The sequence below is a fragment of the Nomascus leucogenys genome, chromosome 22a, assembly GCF_006542625.1.
Source record: "Nomascus leucogenys isolate Asia chromosome 22a, Asia_NLE_v1, whole genome shotgun sequence".
In the NCBI taxonomy this organism is placed as follows: domain Eukaryota; kingdom Metazoa; phylum Chordata; class Mammalia; order Primates; family Hylobatidae; genus Nomascus; species Nomascus leucogenys.
Window position 1 is genome coordinate 25,112,925 of NC_044402.1, and position 17,212 is coordinate 25,130,136.

The 17,212-nt window shown below is 40.7% G+C and overlaps 1 protein-coding gene across 1 annotated transcript in view; it reads left to right on the forward strand.

The window, feature by feature from the left end:
- Nucleotides 1–10,587, forward strand: part of CEP128 (centrosomal protein 128) — a 456,203-nt gene extending 445,616 nt beyond the window's left edge. The window contains exon 27 of the mRNA XM_004091859.2: nucleotides 9,163–10,587. The gene's annotated coding sequence lies outside the window, so the exon portion shown is untranslated. The remainder of the gene's footprint in view (nucleotides 1–9,162) is intronic.
- The last annotated feature ends 6,625 nt before the right edge of the window (nucleotides 10,588–17,212 follow it).

Here is a 17,212-nt window from a genome sequence, read left to right on the forward strand (position 1 = left end):
CCATTGGAGAAGTCTTTTGTGAGGTTAGTTTGACTGTTCCAAATTAACAGTGGTGGTCATTGCTCATTTCTTAATTTTAACTGTGTGTAAACTCACGGATTAGATTCCACTGAGGGTAAATCATAGTTTTGTGAGGAAGATACATATCCTTTTGTTCAACGATTCCTGAAAGCAATGGTTCACAAAGGGTGGTCTCAAAACCTGCAGCAGCAGTATCACCTGGGTGCTTGTTAGAATTACATATTCTCTAGCTATCCCCAGACCTATCGATTCAGAAATTTTGGTGATGGTGCCAACGATCTGTGTTACAACAAGTCCTCCAGATGATTCTGATCAATGGTCAAGTTCAAGAACCCTGCCTTGACATTCATTTTATTATAGCCTTGTCTGAGTTTTAGTGCCTATCCCAAAACAAAAATATGAAAGTGGCTATTTTCCAGGTGAAGTACAAGAGTATTTTTTTTTACCTTGGTTTCCAATATCATGTGTTCTCCCAGGTATCCGAGCTGTGACTCAGTCCTGAGGCTCACCCAAGTGAAGATCTTAAAGCCATTTCCAAAGATGCTTGATTAACTACTAAGGTTACTTCCCACCTCTTCCTCCTAACAGACTATGCCAAGACTCTGCCCATTCATCAGGATCATCATCAAGACATCCAATTAAATCAGGGCCTATAGTATAGTTCTTCTGTTTGGTTTGAAGGACAGAAGTAGTATTTGATTATAAAAGGTGCAAATGTCTTTAGAGTCAAGTTGTAATTCTGTTTTCTCTCACTCCCAGGAACTTCAGAGCAACCTGATTTGGGGCATTGATTCCACATTAACATTTCACATGCAATTTCATTTTTTCTTCTCTATACCAGTGGCTCATAGTCAACCACTGTGTTTCAGAGTAACATTTCCAGATTTTGACATTGTCATATGAAGGAAGACTTTAATTTGATGATTCCTTGACATTTAAATCTCTTCCAGCTTTACCTCAATATCGACATCGAGATCAGGGATTTTTTCTACCTTTCCATCTTGTTGTCCCTGAAAGACTGATAACTGATAGCCATATATGATTCGTCTTGGCCTTTTATCTTACAATGGTACCCCCCTTAAATATAATTGATAATATGAAATATTTGTTTGAAATCAAGTTGATGCCCCTCCCCCTTATTGTTTAGGAATGGACTAAAGGAAAACCTACCCAGGATTTTCCTATTCTAAAATGTCTAAATATTTTCAAGAACTCCTCTTAATTTCTGACCATCTAAGTAGTTCACTCCGTCATACTCAGAGAAAGTGTTTCTTTGAAAGAGTACTTATTTATTGAGTAACTGCAATGCAATAGGTCCCATTTAGAAGCTTTGCTAAGGATTCCCCACCCTTCCAGCCAATTGCAACAGTTAAAGTACTAAAATGTACAGGTCTTGCATAAATAACAAAACCAAGTAAATGGAGCAAACAGCATAGCTCCTCGAATTGTGTTTACAGTGTCTTCAATGATTTTATGGTTTGGAATTTGTACCAAGTGGTAATGTAGATGTCTTTTAAAAACGGCCTACATGAATATACACATGCATTTTATTACACATGCTGTTATCTACTTTGGAAAAACTTCCCATCATCAAACAGGCACATATGCCAACAGTTACATACTTCAATTCCTACGTTTCCTCAGCACTGGTGGCCTTACACTCAAGAAAGCATTATTTCCCTTAATTCAATCATCTATCCCTTTATTCATTCATCACTAAATTCTTGTGGACCTATTATGTGCCAAATCTTATTTAATTGGCTAAAAAAGTCTCTAGTATATATTACCAGTCTTAACCTTGTGATTTTTAAGAATTTCAGTATAATTTCTTTACTTGGTATGCTGATAAAGTTGGTTAGCTAGACCTATATGTTTCAGTATGCATATACTTCATAATTCCTAATTAGCAATGATAATAGTTATACACAATTTGAAGTTGGTACGACTAGACTTGACTATGCTAAACTTTCATTACTCATTCATATTTCACTAGTTATTGTTCTTCTCAGAAAAAGGAATGAAATTGAACTTTTGGAAAGGAAGAGGGATCTAAAAGTTGTATATATTGAGATAATATCAAATAAGAGAGCCAAGACCCTCGCATTATCCTTGACCCCTTTTGAGATAAATACTAAAGGTGAAGCCATACAACCCCAAAATGATTCTTCTTGTTTTGTTTTTGGGCAACCTTTACTTTGTAGAAGAAAGGATCTTGTGTGTATGTAAGTGAAAACGTATCGTTTGTTGGGTATTAAATGAAGAGGAGATTCAGATTCTCAGAACCATTACTGGATATAGGCTGAACTTCTCATAGACAAATCTCATGTGAGAACAACACAGTTCTGGAGCCACTGAGAGACAGCTGTCCACAATGGCTGCCGTCTTCTGCCTGATGCTACCTTGATTCCACTGCTTTTGAGCTGTAGACGATGTGTTATTTCTCACACCAATGCCCACAATTGAGGTCAGATTTCTCTACCCTTTCTCTTTTGGGACTGTATTTCTTAGAGGAATGTGCAGTTGTAGACACTGGTACCACAGAGCAGATATAGAAAAACTTTCCCATGCAATATTCATGCCAATAGATGTTCAGGCTAAATGTTCAATACCTTTCCAGTGTCTATTGCTCTTCTTCGAGTCATTACCAGTGAACTGGAAACAAAGAAGGATTCTAAAGGAGAATAAGTTAAAATCTCCCTGTGGTCTGTAACCCTAGTGTTGAAAGCATGGATGTGAGAGGTATCTTCTTTTGTCCTTTTAAATGTGTATGAAATTACCCACTTTCCTAAGGTGATAACTGATGCCTATCAAAGTGGCAATCACCAGAGTGACATCCATGTTCATTCTGATACTGATCTCAATACCATGACTTTACATAAATGTTTGATCAATTTAACAAAAGCAATACTGCCTTTCACCAACAGAATAATTACCGTCGGTTAATAGCATCATGGGAGCTAATTCCCAAGTTACCTATAATTTGTGTGAGAACCATGTGGTAACATTGATAACCCAAGTAGGCCTTGGTAAGGTCTGACCAAGGTAAATTATCACCACTTTGATATTTGCCATGCATTTTATAATTAGTAGCCAGAGGTCTAGCATATAGAAAAATTTGTATAAATAAGAACCAAGACTGGCTGAGTGCAGTGGCTCACGCCTATAATTCCAGCATTTGGGGAGGCTGAGGCAGGCAGATTGCTTGAGCTTAGGAGTTTGAGACCAGCCCAGGCAACTTGTTAAAAACTCCATCTCTATAAAAAATACAAAAATTAGTTGGGCATGCTGGTGCACGCCTGTAGTCCCATCTGCTTGAGAAGCTGAGGTGAGAGGATCGCTTGAGCCCTGGAGGTCAAGGCTGCAGTGAGCTGTGATTGTGCCACTGCACTCTAGCCTAGGCAACAGAGTGGGACCCTGTCTCAGAGAAAAAAAAAGAAAAAAGAACCAAGATGAGGGGTTTAATCATTTTGATACCATCACCTGTTAAACATCTTAACTCTTTCAATCAATATTTTATCCAGGATCAGAAGCTTTAAAAGCTACATAGAAAATTGCCAGACATAACTAATGGTACCTAGAAAGCAGCTTATTTGTTAAATTATGTATAGCTGCTACAAACATGATTACTGTATTTCTAAATTATAAAATGTTTCACTAGACAGTAACCTCTTTGAAGAAAGGCATTGTCTTTTGCGTACTATGGCTGACATACAATAAGTGTTCAAAATACATTTACTAACTGAGCTAACTCCATCTATACTCTCAACCATCTTTCCTGACCACAGTGAGCAAAGTGTGTTTATTAACTGGTTTTGGTAGCCAAATTTGCAGTCTTTCAGCACTTCACAGAACCACTAGCTTGATTGTATTCATTTAAATTCACATCACCGTGTTGTTCTTGGAACTTCTGCCTGACAGTTTAAATCATGCCTTCAGTGCCATGAATGGCATGAAAACCACACCAATCAGATAACATCCCTATGTCACCACTATTAGTAACTAATTTACTGAGCATGAAATATGCTGATTTTGCCTTAAAAGATAGAGTATCTGTGCTGTCATTGCATGCATTATTTCTTTTGTGTTTGTGCAAGTCTACAGCTGAAGGCCTGAGTGTGTGTTGGCCATCATACTTGTGGATTATATCTGTCATCATCACATGCTTCCCCAGGACTATCCACTGGATGGTTAATGTGGAACAAAATCCTTGAGATTGTAATGTTGCTCCCTTAAATTCTAAGTTGGCTTTGCAATGTGGGTTTTTAGGGAAGGTGGAGAGACTCATAATGATAAATAACATCAATTGTTCCCTGATTGTTGACTTTTCAATATGATCCTGAGTAAGTTGTGCTTCACCCCCTGTAGGATATGGCAGGTCAACCTTTGCTGAGCTTTCTCGACCTGCCAATATTTGGCTAATGTACAAGCCGATTGTGGTTTGGTTGCCTATTCATCCCACCAGTGATCCTTTATTTTAAGATATTTGGCTTGAGAAACTTGCTTAGCTCACATGCCAATTTCTTGTCATTTAGCGATTTATTTGCTTACTTGGGCTAAGGGTCTGCTATAAAAATCGCTTAGAATTGTGTACTTCTGTCCCTCTTTGTTTCTTTACCTTTACCATTTCCTCTCTCTCTCCACATTGCCGTTGCAATTCACAACCCTTTCTACTAAAGTGATGTTTGGCACATTTTGAAGTTTAGGTCATAAAGTTTGAGCTTCCCAAGGTTCGGCTTTTTCAGCTGATATGTCTGGTGATGCAGTGTTGCTGAAGCAGTGGATAATGTGCTTTTCATGTGTCTTGTCACTCATATTAACAAAGCTTCCTAGGCCCTATGCTATAGTTAGATGGTGCCAGTTTTTTAGTGTAGATACCATAATGCAACTTGATGCTGGTCAGCCTGATAAGAGTGCTATTGATTCTAAGCTTCTGGTGCATGGACAATGAAAGAAACTGTATGCCTTTGGACTTCATGTTACTGATGACATTATAACTAAGAAAGTGTATACTACACTGCATGGTTCTGGACAACACAAGCATTGGCATAGTCAAGAACCATATGCTTCTTTGTCTGTATAGCAGTACCTCAGTAGGAGCTGATATAACATCAGTGACTTTTGTTTTGAAGTTATCCGACATACTAAACATAGGAAAAGACACCACCAATCGGTGACTACTAAAAGCCCAACTCTATAATAGATACTTGGAAATATGCAAAGGAAGTAGCATTTCTGCTGTTACAGTTGTTTGGGTAAATATAAATATTTAGTGAATGAATGCAATCTAACAGAAAAAAATAGGATTCTTTTAACTCCTCTCTTCATAAAAAAAGGAGCGGCATTTTTTCTTTAAAAAACGATTCTCCCACCCAAACTGTATTTAACTCTCTTTGTCCCTTGACAAGATACAGCTATACCAGAATTTTGGTCAGGTTTTAAAAATAGAAGCTCCTAGGTATTAAGTCTACCTACTGTTACTACTAGAGAATAATCTTATTTAGTTTGTCATCCCAGATAATATTAAGAATGAGTCTAATACTCTTTTTAGGTTTAGGTACTAAAGTAGGAATTGGGCTATTTAAGGTGAACTGGGATCTACATACATCTAAATGGATGGATTTAAAACCACAGTGTCTGGTTGGCTATCCTGACTACTGTAAGGGGATTAGTATTAGGTCCAGAGAAATCCTGGCTGTGTCTGTCGCTGATTGCCATGTGACACTGAGCCTGCCATTTTACCTCTCATGGCTCTTTGCTGTTAACTGAGGAAGTGGAATAACTGGGTCACTTTCCATTTCTATAGTTTATGAATATACTGTTGAAGTATACAATAACATTCTGCACTGGATTAAAGTGGACAATATATAGTCTGAATCTCTACCGTAAAGCTAATGCTAAGAGAGACCAAAACATCTTTGAATTATAAGCCTTGTGATACGGTTTGGCTGTGTCCCCACTGAAATCTTAACTTGAATTGTATCTCCGAGAACTGCCACATGTTGTAGGAGGGACCCAGGGAGAGGTAATTCAATCATGGGGACTGGTCTTTCCCATGCTGTTCTCCTGATAGTGAATAAGACTTACAAGAGCTAGTGGGTTTATCAGGGGTTTCTGCTTTTGCTTCTTTCTCATTTTTCTTTTGCCACTGCCATGTAAGAAGTGCCTTTTGCCTCCTGACATGATTCTGAGGCCTCCCCAGCCATGCAGAACTGTAAGTCCAATTAAACCTCTTTTTCTTCCCAGTCTCAGGTATGTCTTTAGCAGCAGCATGAAAATGGACTAATACGGTAAATTGTTACCAGTAGAGTGGGGAGTTGCTGAAAACATACCCGAAAATGTGGAAGCGACTTTGGAACTGCGTAACAGTCAGAGGTTGGAACAGTTTGGAGGGCTCAGAAGGAAACAGGAAAACATGGGAAAGTTTAGAACTTCCTAGAGATTTGTTGAATGGCTTTGCCCAAAATGATGATAGCAATTTGAACAATAAAGGTCCAGGCTGAGGTGGTCTCAGGTGAAGGTGAGGAACTTGTTGGGAACTGGAGTAAAGGTGACGCTTGTTATGTTTTAGCAAAGAGACTGGTGGCATTTTGCCCCCGTCCTAGAGATTTGTGGAACTTTGAACTTGAGAAAGATGATTTAGGATATCTGGCAGAAGAAATTTCTAAGCAGCAAAGCATTCAAGAGGTGACTTGGGTACTGTTAAAGCCATGCAGTTTTATAAGGGAAGCAGAGCATGAAGTTTGGAAAAATTTGCAGCCTTACTATGCAATAGAAAAGAAAAACCTGTTTTCTGGGGAAAATGTCTCCAGGCCATGTCAGAGACCTTCTCAGCAGCCCTTCCCATCACAGGCCAGCAGGCCCAGGAGGAAACTATGGTTTCCTGGGCCAGGCCCAGGGTCCCCTTGTTGTGTGCAGCCTAGGGACTTGATGCCCTGGGTCTCAGCCACTCCAGCCATGGCTGAAAGGGGCCAGTGTACAGGTTGGGCTGTGGCTTCAGAGGGTGGAAGCCCCACGCCTTGGCAGCTTCCACGTGGTGTTGAGCCTGTGCGTACACAGAAGTCAGGAATTGAGGTTTGAGAACCTCTGCCTAGATTTTAGAAGATGTATGGAAACACCTGGATGCCCAGGCAAAAGTTTGCTCCAGGGGCAAGGTTCTCATGGAGAACTTCTGCTAGGGCAGTGCAGAAGAGAAATGTGGGGTCAGAGTCCCCACACAGAGTCCTTACTGGGGCATTGTCCAGTGGAGCTGTGAGAAGAGGGCCACCATCCTCCAGAATCCAGAATAATAGATTTCACCAACAGCTTGCACCGTGTGCCTGGAAAAGCCACAGACACTCAACACCAGCCCATGAAAGCAGCCGGGAGGGAAGCTGTACCCTGCAAAGCCACGGAGTGGAGCTGCCCAAGACCATGGCAACCCACCTCTTACATCAGCATGACCTGGATGTGAGACCTGGAGTCAAAGGAGATCATTTTGGAGCTTTAACATTTGACTGCCCCACTGGATTTAAGACTTGCAATGGCTATATTTACCCAATACCTGAACCCCTATTGTATCTAGGAAGTAACTAGCTTGCTTTTAATTTTACAGGCTCCTACATGTAAGGGGCTTGCCTTATGTCAGATGAGACTTTGGACTGTGGACTTTTGGGTTAATGATGAAATGAGTTAAGACTTTCAGGGACTGTTGGGAAGGCATGATTGATTTTGAAATGTGAGGATATTAGGTTTGGAGGGGCCAGGGGCAGAATGATACGGTTTGGCTGTGTCCCCACGAAAATCTCAACTTGTATTCTACCTCCCAGAATTCCCACATGGTGTGGGAGGGACCCAGGGGGAGGTAATTCAATCATGGGGGCCTATCTTTCCCGTGATAGTCTTATGATAGCGAATAAGTCTCATGAGATCTGAATGGGTTTATCAGGGGTTTCTGCTTTTGCTTCTTCCTTATTTTTCTCTTGCTGCTGCCGTGTAAGAAGTGCCTTTCACCTCCCGCCATGATTCTGAGGCCTCTCCAGCCATGTGGAACTACGAGTCCAATTAAACCTCTTTTGGTTCCCAGTTTCAGGTGTGTCTTCATCAGCAGTGTGAAAATACCCTTGTTTTTCAATGTTTTATTCAATAATGACCTGTCTGTAAAATCATTTTACTTGCATAATCCACCCTCCACCTCCTTTTTACATGTTATATTTTGCTTAAAAATAGCATAAGATTAGAATCCCACCTCTTGCACAACTTACTAACTGTGCGATTTGGGGTAATTTACTTAACATTTCTGAGCTTCATTTTTCTTATTTCTATAAAGGAACTAATTGCATCTGCCTTAAAAGAGGGTGGGGGGAGGGGGGAAGGACAGCATTAGGAGATATACCTAATGCTAAATGAGGAGTTAATGGGTACAGCAAAACAACATGGCACATGGATACATATGTAACAAACCTGCACATTGTGCTCATGTACCCTAAAACCTAAAGTATAATAAAAAAAAAATAGCTGTTAGGGGACTTATATGTAATGGCTAATGAAAAGTGTCAACCTCAGAACCTGGCACACAGAGGCTCATCATAAATGTTTCTTACTGTCTAGGCCTGATCCACTTCATCCATAAACTCTGAGGTTCTATCTCTATTTATTAATCAGCAACAAATCACAGAAGCTGTAGAACAATGAGTGACAAAGCTAACTGGACTCTGGAATTAGCATTTTTATTCTGTTAGATTGCATTAATTCATCAAATATTTACTGAATGCCAGTTCGGATACATAGAAAGAGATATATTGTTATAAGCATGTCTTCAAATCTACCTATGTATCAGGGAAGGGGATGTTGATACTCTGTACCTAACATGTATCATCTGCTATATGCAAATAGTATTCACAAGACCTTTAAATATTTTAACTCAATCCTCACAACAACCCTTTGAGGTTAGTATTATTATCATTTTCATTCAAGAATGTATCTTATATGAGGATAATTACCAAGATCACATACTGGTAAGCATGGAGCCCAAATTTGAATGCAGACAGTATGTGTTGCTTCAGAATCCATATGTTTTGTCACTCAGCTACGTATGCAAAGTGTCATTTAAAAATTATTTTAAAGAATCAATGACACCAATGAGTTTTTTTCTGTCTCTCATAGAGGGTGTTTTAAATAGCGTTTCCAGGAAAGGAAGGCTGGAAGGCTGCTGTCAACCACACTACACTGCTTAAATCTCGTGGAGCCTTGATGGTGCATCAGGTTTTGCTATGCCTATCTTCTCTGTAACCCAAGAGAGGGAACAAAGAGCAGCCAGGTGGGGTTAGATGCTGGGGGCTTAAGCAATAACTGACTCCATTTTCTGTTTCTACACTCCAGCCAGTGCCAAGTGATTTTTTAAAAATTTAAGTACTTTTCTGCCCTATCAAATACAGGGTACACTCTACCGAAAGAATGCTCTGCTAGTAAAAAGTGTTTTTTGATTCAAGTAGAAGAAAGGGGGGAAAAAACCACAGGTGTCAGATGAAGCTGAAGGGAAGTGTCCAGGAAGAGAGAGAGGAATGGGGAGCTTTTCTTTTGAGTGTCCTATTAAAATGTGTGAGTGGAAGTTGGGGGTGGATTTCATGAGTAAATGTGGAATTTTGCCACCAAATTCTTTCCTCCAGAGCTAATATTCTCATGGGATATTAATATTAATACAAGGAAAAAGGCCCTGGGTGAAGAAAAATTATTTTCCCCTTCAGGGGCAGAGTTCTCTCAGGATGACAGTGAGGTTAAAGAGTTCCAGAAAGTGCTAGTAGAACTTTAAGCACGCTATCATTAATAGACAGAAAAACAGACTACAACCTACTGGATTCATTTTGGAAAGTAGAAAAAAGGAACCTGGTAAAATCAGCCAAAGCAAGGACCTTTCCCCCTACTTAGAACTCACTAAGCTTTCCATGGTGTGTGGGCCTTTTAGTTCTACTCATTATTCAGGCCTAATTCAGGTCATCAGAATAGAAATGCATGGGACAGGTGACTGACATGACTGCATCTTGGTTTAGATATATAGATAACACGGCGAGGTGCTTTACATTTTACGAATTTGATCATAATTCTTTTATTTATGGTTTCTCTGAATCATTCTTCTGGAACATTCTAAAAGAGCCAGAGGAAAAAAATGGAAGTTTTTCTCAAGCGACTTGACTTAGTGGATAGCTAAATGTCCAGTTTCAAAAGCTTATCCTTTTGAAATACTTTTATACTTATAAAAGTCCAAAGAAACCTTAATATGGGCCACATGACTATAATGTAATTTTTCCAAGGTAGGAAAGGCAATAATACTGTAGTATTAGAATATATGGATTTTCATAAGAGCAGCTGTTGTTTCACTAAGGTTTACATTATTTTAGGTCCTAGTTTTCTGTTTGGAGGTGTGTGAATGAGTTCCTTGGTTAATTTATTCCCATTCTCTATATTTCTGATTCTTAATTGTATGATGTGGTTTATATTCATTGTTTTGACGTGATAGGAATGCCAACAATGTGCCTTTGGTTTTCTTATGCTTAAAAAATAAAAAAAAAATAAACATTAAATGTAAAATCATGAAGGATTCTTACAAACAGTTGTATGTCCTTGACTACATTTTTTTTTTTTTTTTTTTTTTTGTGACAGAGACTCACTCTGTCGCCCAGGCTGGAGTGCAGTGGCACCATCTGGGCTCACGGCAACCTCCATCTCCTGAGTTCAACCGATTCTCCCACCTCAGCCTCCCGAGTAGCTGGAATTACAGGTGTGTGCCACCACACCCGGCTAATTTTTGTATTTTTAGTAGAGATGGGGTTTCACCATGTTGGCCAGGCTGGTCTTGAACTCCTGACCTCAAGTAATCCACCTGCCTCGACCTCCCAAAGTGCTGGGATTCAGGCATGAGCCACCATGCCCGGCCTCTTGACTAAATTCTTTAGCCCTGTATGTACCTAATGTTTTGCATGTGTACTGTGTACTTACTGTGTACACAGTTATCTGAGTACTTACTGTGGGATAGTTTACAGAACTGAACTTCAATTTCAGTTACACTGGATATAAATGAGCAATATAAAAAATATAAACAAGCCCACAAATGCAGACTTTCCTCTGGGCAATTTTAAGCCAGTAATGCATAATCAACTAAAAAATAAGCTTGTTTTATACCACGTTTATGCTAAGACTTGCCACACAGTGGGAAATAAATAACAGAAAGTAGGTACCTTCAGGTATATTTATAGGCTAAACCTATGAATCTTTGGTTAATAAAGCAATTCTTCTGATGCTTTGAATACTTGGAACTTGAGGGTTGCAGTTAATTGCATTAAATTAGGATGATGAGAAATGCATTCTGACTTCAATTCTTCCAGTTGGAAATCTTCCTAAAATGTATGAGTAGATATTCTCAACTAGCAAGACAATGAATTTTATCAATCTGTTTTTTCGGATTTAGACCTGGCATGCCTCAAGGATATAATTCTCAATATCAATCACCATTGTACAATATGATACATAGGTAGAAGATAGATGATGAAACAGATAAGACCATCTGTATTATTGGCCTCAGAATAGTGGTTAGTCCGTCAGTCACCACAAGGATTCTATTACAGTCCTGCCCTGTGCAGACTGCTGGAGGAGATACAAAACTATCAAAACTATTTGCTTGTACCTTTTAAGATATTTAGCAGCATCCTCGGGCTTTTTGTTGTTGTTGTTGTTGTTGTTGTTGGAAGAGCAGAAATAACAGACATACTTCCTGTACGTGGAATACAAATTCAGAAAATGGAAAGAGCAGAGGTCAAAGAAGATTTTACAGAGGAAGCAGGTTATGAACAGAATCTTGAAGGATGTTTAGCGTTGCCAAATCAACCCTAAGTGCTTGACGACTAAGGGGTCACTGTTTTGACTGAAACTGTTAAATAAATCATTTAACAGTTTTAATGTAGCTTAGTGAAATTTTTCTCATCACAGTTACCATTAAAACTGTTAAATGATTCATGAAGATTTTTGAAGACAAATTCCTCTTAGGACCTAGGCATACCCTCAATGTTCACCGTGTAGGTAGATGTGGAATTTAGGGGCCAAATTTCACTTTTCCCCAGTGTAATTTGTATACGACCTACCATTCAGTAAAGAGATTTCTCCTCCAGTTTATCCTGCTTCATCTTCTCTTTCTAGTCTTCTTCTTTTTCTTGCCCTCTGTTTCTTCATTCTTCCTTCTCCTAAATTATTTTCTTCACATCCTTCTTTCCCTTTTCAGGTTAGGGTGATACAGGCCTGTGAGAAGAGAATCCACAGTCATAAACAGTGTACTGTATTAGTCATCCTGTGGCCTCTGAAACAAATTACAAACGGGATGAGTTAAAACACAGAAATGTATTCTGTCACAGTTCTGGAGGCCAGAAGTCCAAAATCAGTTTCACCAAACAGAAATGAAGGTATTACCTCCACAGAAGAATCGATCTTGTGCCTCTTCCAAGTTCTGGTGGCTGCCAGCTTCGGTTTGTGACTGCATTACTCTAATCCCTGCCTCTGTGGTCACATGGCCTTCTACTCTTCTCTGTGTGTCAGATCCCCCTCTTACAAGGACATTTATGATGCTATTTAAGGTCCAGACAGATAATCCAAGATAATGCCCTAAATCTCAAGACCCTTAACTTAATCATACCTACAAAGATCCTTTTTTTCAAATAAGTTAACATTTACAGGTTCCAGGGATTAGAGAATTGATATGGTATGGCTCTGTGCCCCCACCCAAATTTCATCTCAAATTGTAATCCACACATGTCAAGTGGGGGACCTGTAATTCCCATGTTTCAAGGAAGGGAAAGGGAGGTGATTGGATTATGGAAGCAACATCCCCCATGTTGTTCTCATGATAGTGAGTGAATTCTCGCAAGATGTGATGGTTTTATAAATGGCAGGTTTTGTTGTGCTCACACATGCACACTGTCTCCTGCTGCCTTGCGAAGAAGGTGTTTGCTTCTCCTTCTGCCATGATTGTAAGGTTCCTGAGGCCTGCCCAGCCGTGCAGAACTGTGAGTCAATTAAACCTCTTTTCTTTATAAATTACCCAGTCTTGGGTAGTATCTTTATAGAAGTGTGAGAACGGACTAATACAGTAAGTTGGTACTACGAATGGGGCACTGCTGTAAAGATACTTGAAAATGTGGAAGCGACTTTGGAATTGGGTAGCAGACAGAGGTTGGAACAGTTTGGAGGGCTCAGAAGAAGACAGGAAGATGTGGGAAAGTTTGGAACTTCCTAGAGACTTGTTGAATGGTTTTGACAAAATGCTGATAGTAATATGGACAATGAAGTCCAGGCTGAGGTGATCTCAGATGGAGATGAGGAACTTATTGGGAACTGGAGCAAGGGTGACCCTTGCTATGCTTTAGCAAAGAGATTGGCAGCATTTCGCCCCTGCCCTAGAGATCTGTGGAACTTTGAACTTGAGAGAGATGATCTGAAATTGGAACTTATGTTTAAAAGGGAAGCAGAGCGTAACAGTTTGGAAAATTTGCAGCCTGACAATGAGATAGAAAAGAAAAACCCATTTTCTGGGGAGAAATTCAAGCCTGCTGTAGTAATTTGCATAAGTAACTAGGAGCCAAATGTTAATTGCCAAGACAATGGGGAAAAATGTCTCTAGGGCATGTCAGAGACCTTCACAGCAGCCCCTCCTATCACAGGCCTGGAGTCCTAGTGGGAAAAATGATTTCGTGGGCTGGGCCCAGGACCTCGCTACTTTGTACAGTCTCAGGACTTGGTGCCCTGCATCCCAGCCATGGCCAGAAGGGGACAATGTACACCTCAGGCTGTTGCTTCAGAGAGTGCAACTCCCAAGCCTTGGTGGCTTCCACATGGTGTTGGGCCTGCAGGTGCACAGAAGTCAAGAATTGAAGTTTTGGAACTTCTGCCTAGATTTCAGAGGATGTATGGAAACACCTGCTACAGAAGTCCAGGCAGAAGTTTGCTGCAAGGGTTGAGCCCTCATGGTGAATCTCTGCTAGGGCAGCGTGGAAAGGGAAACATGGGGTTGGAGCACCCACACAGTGTCCCCACTGGGGCACTGCTTAGTGGAGCTGTGAGAAGAGGGCCACACTCCCTCAGGCCCCAGAATGATAGTTCCACTAACAGCTTGCACTGTGCACCTGGATAAGCCACAGACACTCAATGCCAGCCCATCAAAGTAACTGGGAGGGGGGCTGTATATTCCACAGGGGCGGAGCTGCCCAAGACTGTGGGAGCCTACCACTTGCATCAGCATGACCTGGATGTGAGAAATGAAGTCAAAAGTGATTTTTTAGGAGCCTTAAGTTGTAATGACTGCCCCCCGCTGGATTTCAGACTTGCATGGGGCCTGTAGCTCCTTTGTTTTGGCTAATTTTTCCCATTTGGAATGGGAGCATTTTTCCAATGCCTGTATCTCCACTGTATCTTGGAAGTAACTAACTTGTATTTGATTTTACAGACTCATAGGTGAAAGGGACTTGCCTTGTCTCAGATGAGACTTTGAACTTGGACTTTTGAGTTAATGCTGAATGAGTTAATCTGGGGGTCTGTCCTGCAGACCCTGACCCAATGATGGATGAATAACGTACACTGACACAGATATTTTGCCTGTCAGTCCATCTGAGGGTCCGAGCCACCTACAAACACCAAGGAGGGTGCTGTAGAGTTGCAGCTATGGCCCCAATCAGCCAGCAAAGCTCACATTTATTCACTATAGATGAAACGACAAAGGTCTTGAGTAAACACCACTAGAGGGTAATTGACACTGCCCACCTCCCGAGTAGAGGCAATTATGCACCCGTGGTTGATCAAAGGTTGGTTTTAGGACCACATGAGTAAAGAAGCTATTTAGATAAACTGCTCTACATTCCTTTGTATCTGTGCCCTAAACTATTAACTCAAGGTAAGGATTAGGCTGCCTTCAGCCTGATCTATTACTGGAGCTTATGCACACCAACCCCCAACCAGCCTTCCAAGAAGGTTTGCGTCTTTTTCTTTGAACAAGGCTACGAAACTGTGATTGATGCCATAATGGATGTGGACATCAGTAAGGCTGTCCTGCAAATGGCCATGAGGGTTCCAGTCTAAGATGTTATAATCACCTAACTAGAGGCTACGGGCTTGTCCCCTGTGACAGACCTCCCAGCTAAAGTGGAATTCATTACTTTCCTGGCTTTGTTCTTTAGCACAGGAAAGCATGTTTGGGAAAGCAACATTGATTGAATTACCTGGTTTGAGGCTACCTGCAGCTAAGACTGTTAAGGCATTTCTTTTGCCATGATGTAGCCATAATTGTGTTTGAGCAGGTACACAGTAAGGGTTAGAACCTATAACTTAACACATAGTGGGAGGATATTGGAGTGATACTTAGTGTTATCTGGCATCTTAATCTTAGTCCAATGTGTGCCATTAATGAGGGACCCCACTAGGGGTAAATCTATCCCTCCTAGCCAAGCAGTCATGTTATTAAAGCCTGGGAAGGGGATGTCTGCCTAGGTGACAGGACTAAAGAAAGGCGGATCTAAGATATGAGCCCAATAGAGTGTAGCAGGTACAGGTTGCAGACAAAGCAAGGGCCTAAAAAGGAGCAATACCCTATGTGAATTGCAATGTACAACAGACAGCATAGCAAGGAACAAATTATCTGAAGTGAATGGTGTCTGTGTCTCTCTGGAGCGGGATTCATTTAGCCTCCTGAGTTGTCCTCTTCAGCATACCCCAGTTAATGTCCGGGGCTTTTGTCATCCACAGAAGCCACATCGTCCAGGGCTGTGGGTCCTGTAAGGTCAGTTCCTTCATTTCTGGTACCGGGTTAGGTCCTAGCCATGCCATGGTATGGTTTGATGCATCATGCTGGAATCCAAAGAGGACCTGAGGGGGGGTGGACAGAAGCATACCCTCTTCCCCAAGTTAATAATTCATTTGGACCACACCATATATTACTGTTTACATCTTTCCATAAAACTGCAGGTTTTATGTCTTCAGAGGTTTTAGCAAAGTGCTTTTCTACAGCTGCTTGAAATTTGTCATCTAAATTTTAAAAATTAAGGGTAAATAAGGCTTGTGCTAGTAGTGTTGCAGGGTCTTTACCCATACACCCCCTTTCCTGTTTTTTGAGCATATTTTTAATGGTGGAGTGGGCACATTCTACTATGGCTTGTCCTTGGGGGTCATATGGGATGCCTGTGGAATGTTGGATATTCCACATGTGACAAAATTGTTGAAATCGTGAGCTGGCATAAACTGGACCATTATCAGTTTTAATTTTTGTGGGCCATCCCATAAATGCAAAAGTTAAAAGATGTTTAATGACATATCAGGTGGAATCTCCAGGCAAAGCATGGGCACTAATTGAGAATTGGTATCAGTGGATACATGTACGTATCTAAGTTTTCCAAATTCAGGGACGTGTGTAACATCTGTTTACCATAACTGATTAGGTTCTAGTCCTCTAGGGTTAACACCTGTTGAAGGTGGGAACGTGCCTGTGAGCTGGCAATCTGGGCATTGCAGGATAATTTGTTTAGCTAGTCTCTGGGTAAGTTGAAATTGTTTAGATAAGTTTCTCCAATTTTGGTGGAAAAATTGATGCAATTGGGTGGCTTGGTCAAGCAGTGATGTCATAACCTGAAGGTCTGCTTGATCATTGCCATAAGCCAATAGGCCAGGCGGTGAACGCTGGGCTCAAAAATGCGTGATAAAAATAGGATGTATACATCGATCTAGCAATTGCTGAAGTCGAAGAAAAAGAGCACACAGGGTGGGCTCCAGAGTGGACTTAATTAGGGCTGTTTCAAGGTTCTGCAATAAATAGAGTAGGCAGAATCGCTAACAATATTGATGGGCTGAGTGGAAAAAGTTTCCAAGGCCAATATCGGGGCCCCAGTCTCAGCTCTTTGAGTGCTAGTTAATCCAGATCAAGTGAGTGAATTATGTAGTCTCCAACAGACTGCCGCCTTTCCATGTTTACCAGATCCATCAGTAAACAGTGTTAAAGCATTAGGTATGAGGGAGTGAACTATTTGTGTAGGCAAGATCACAGGAGTACAAGATAAAAGATCCCTGTTGAACTCCGCTCCATACATTTATGGAGCACTTACTGAGTTCTGGCTACTATACTAAGCACTTTACTTTTATTAATGAATTTGATTGAATCTCAGAAAATCTCACAAAGTAAGTGCCAGTATTT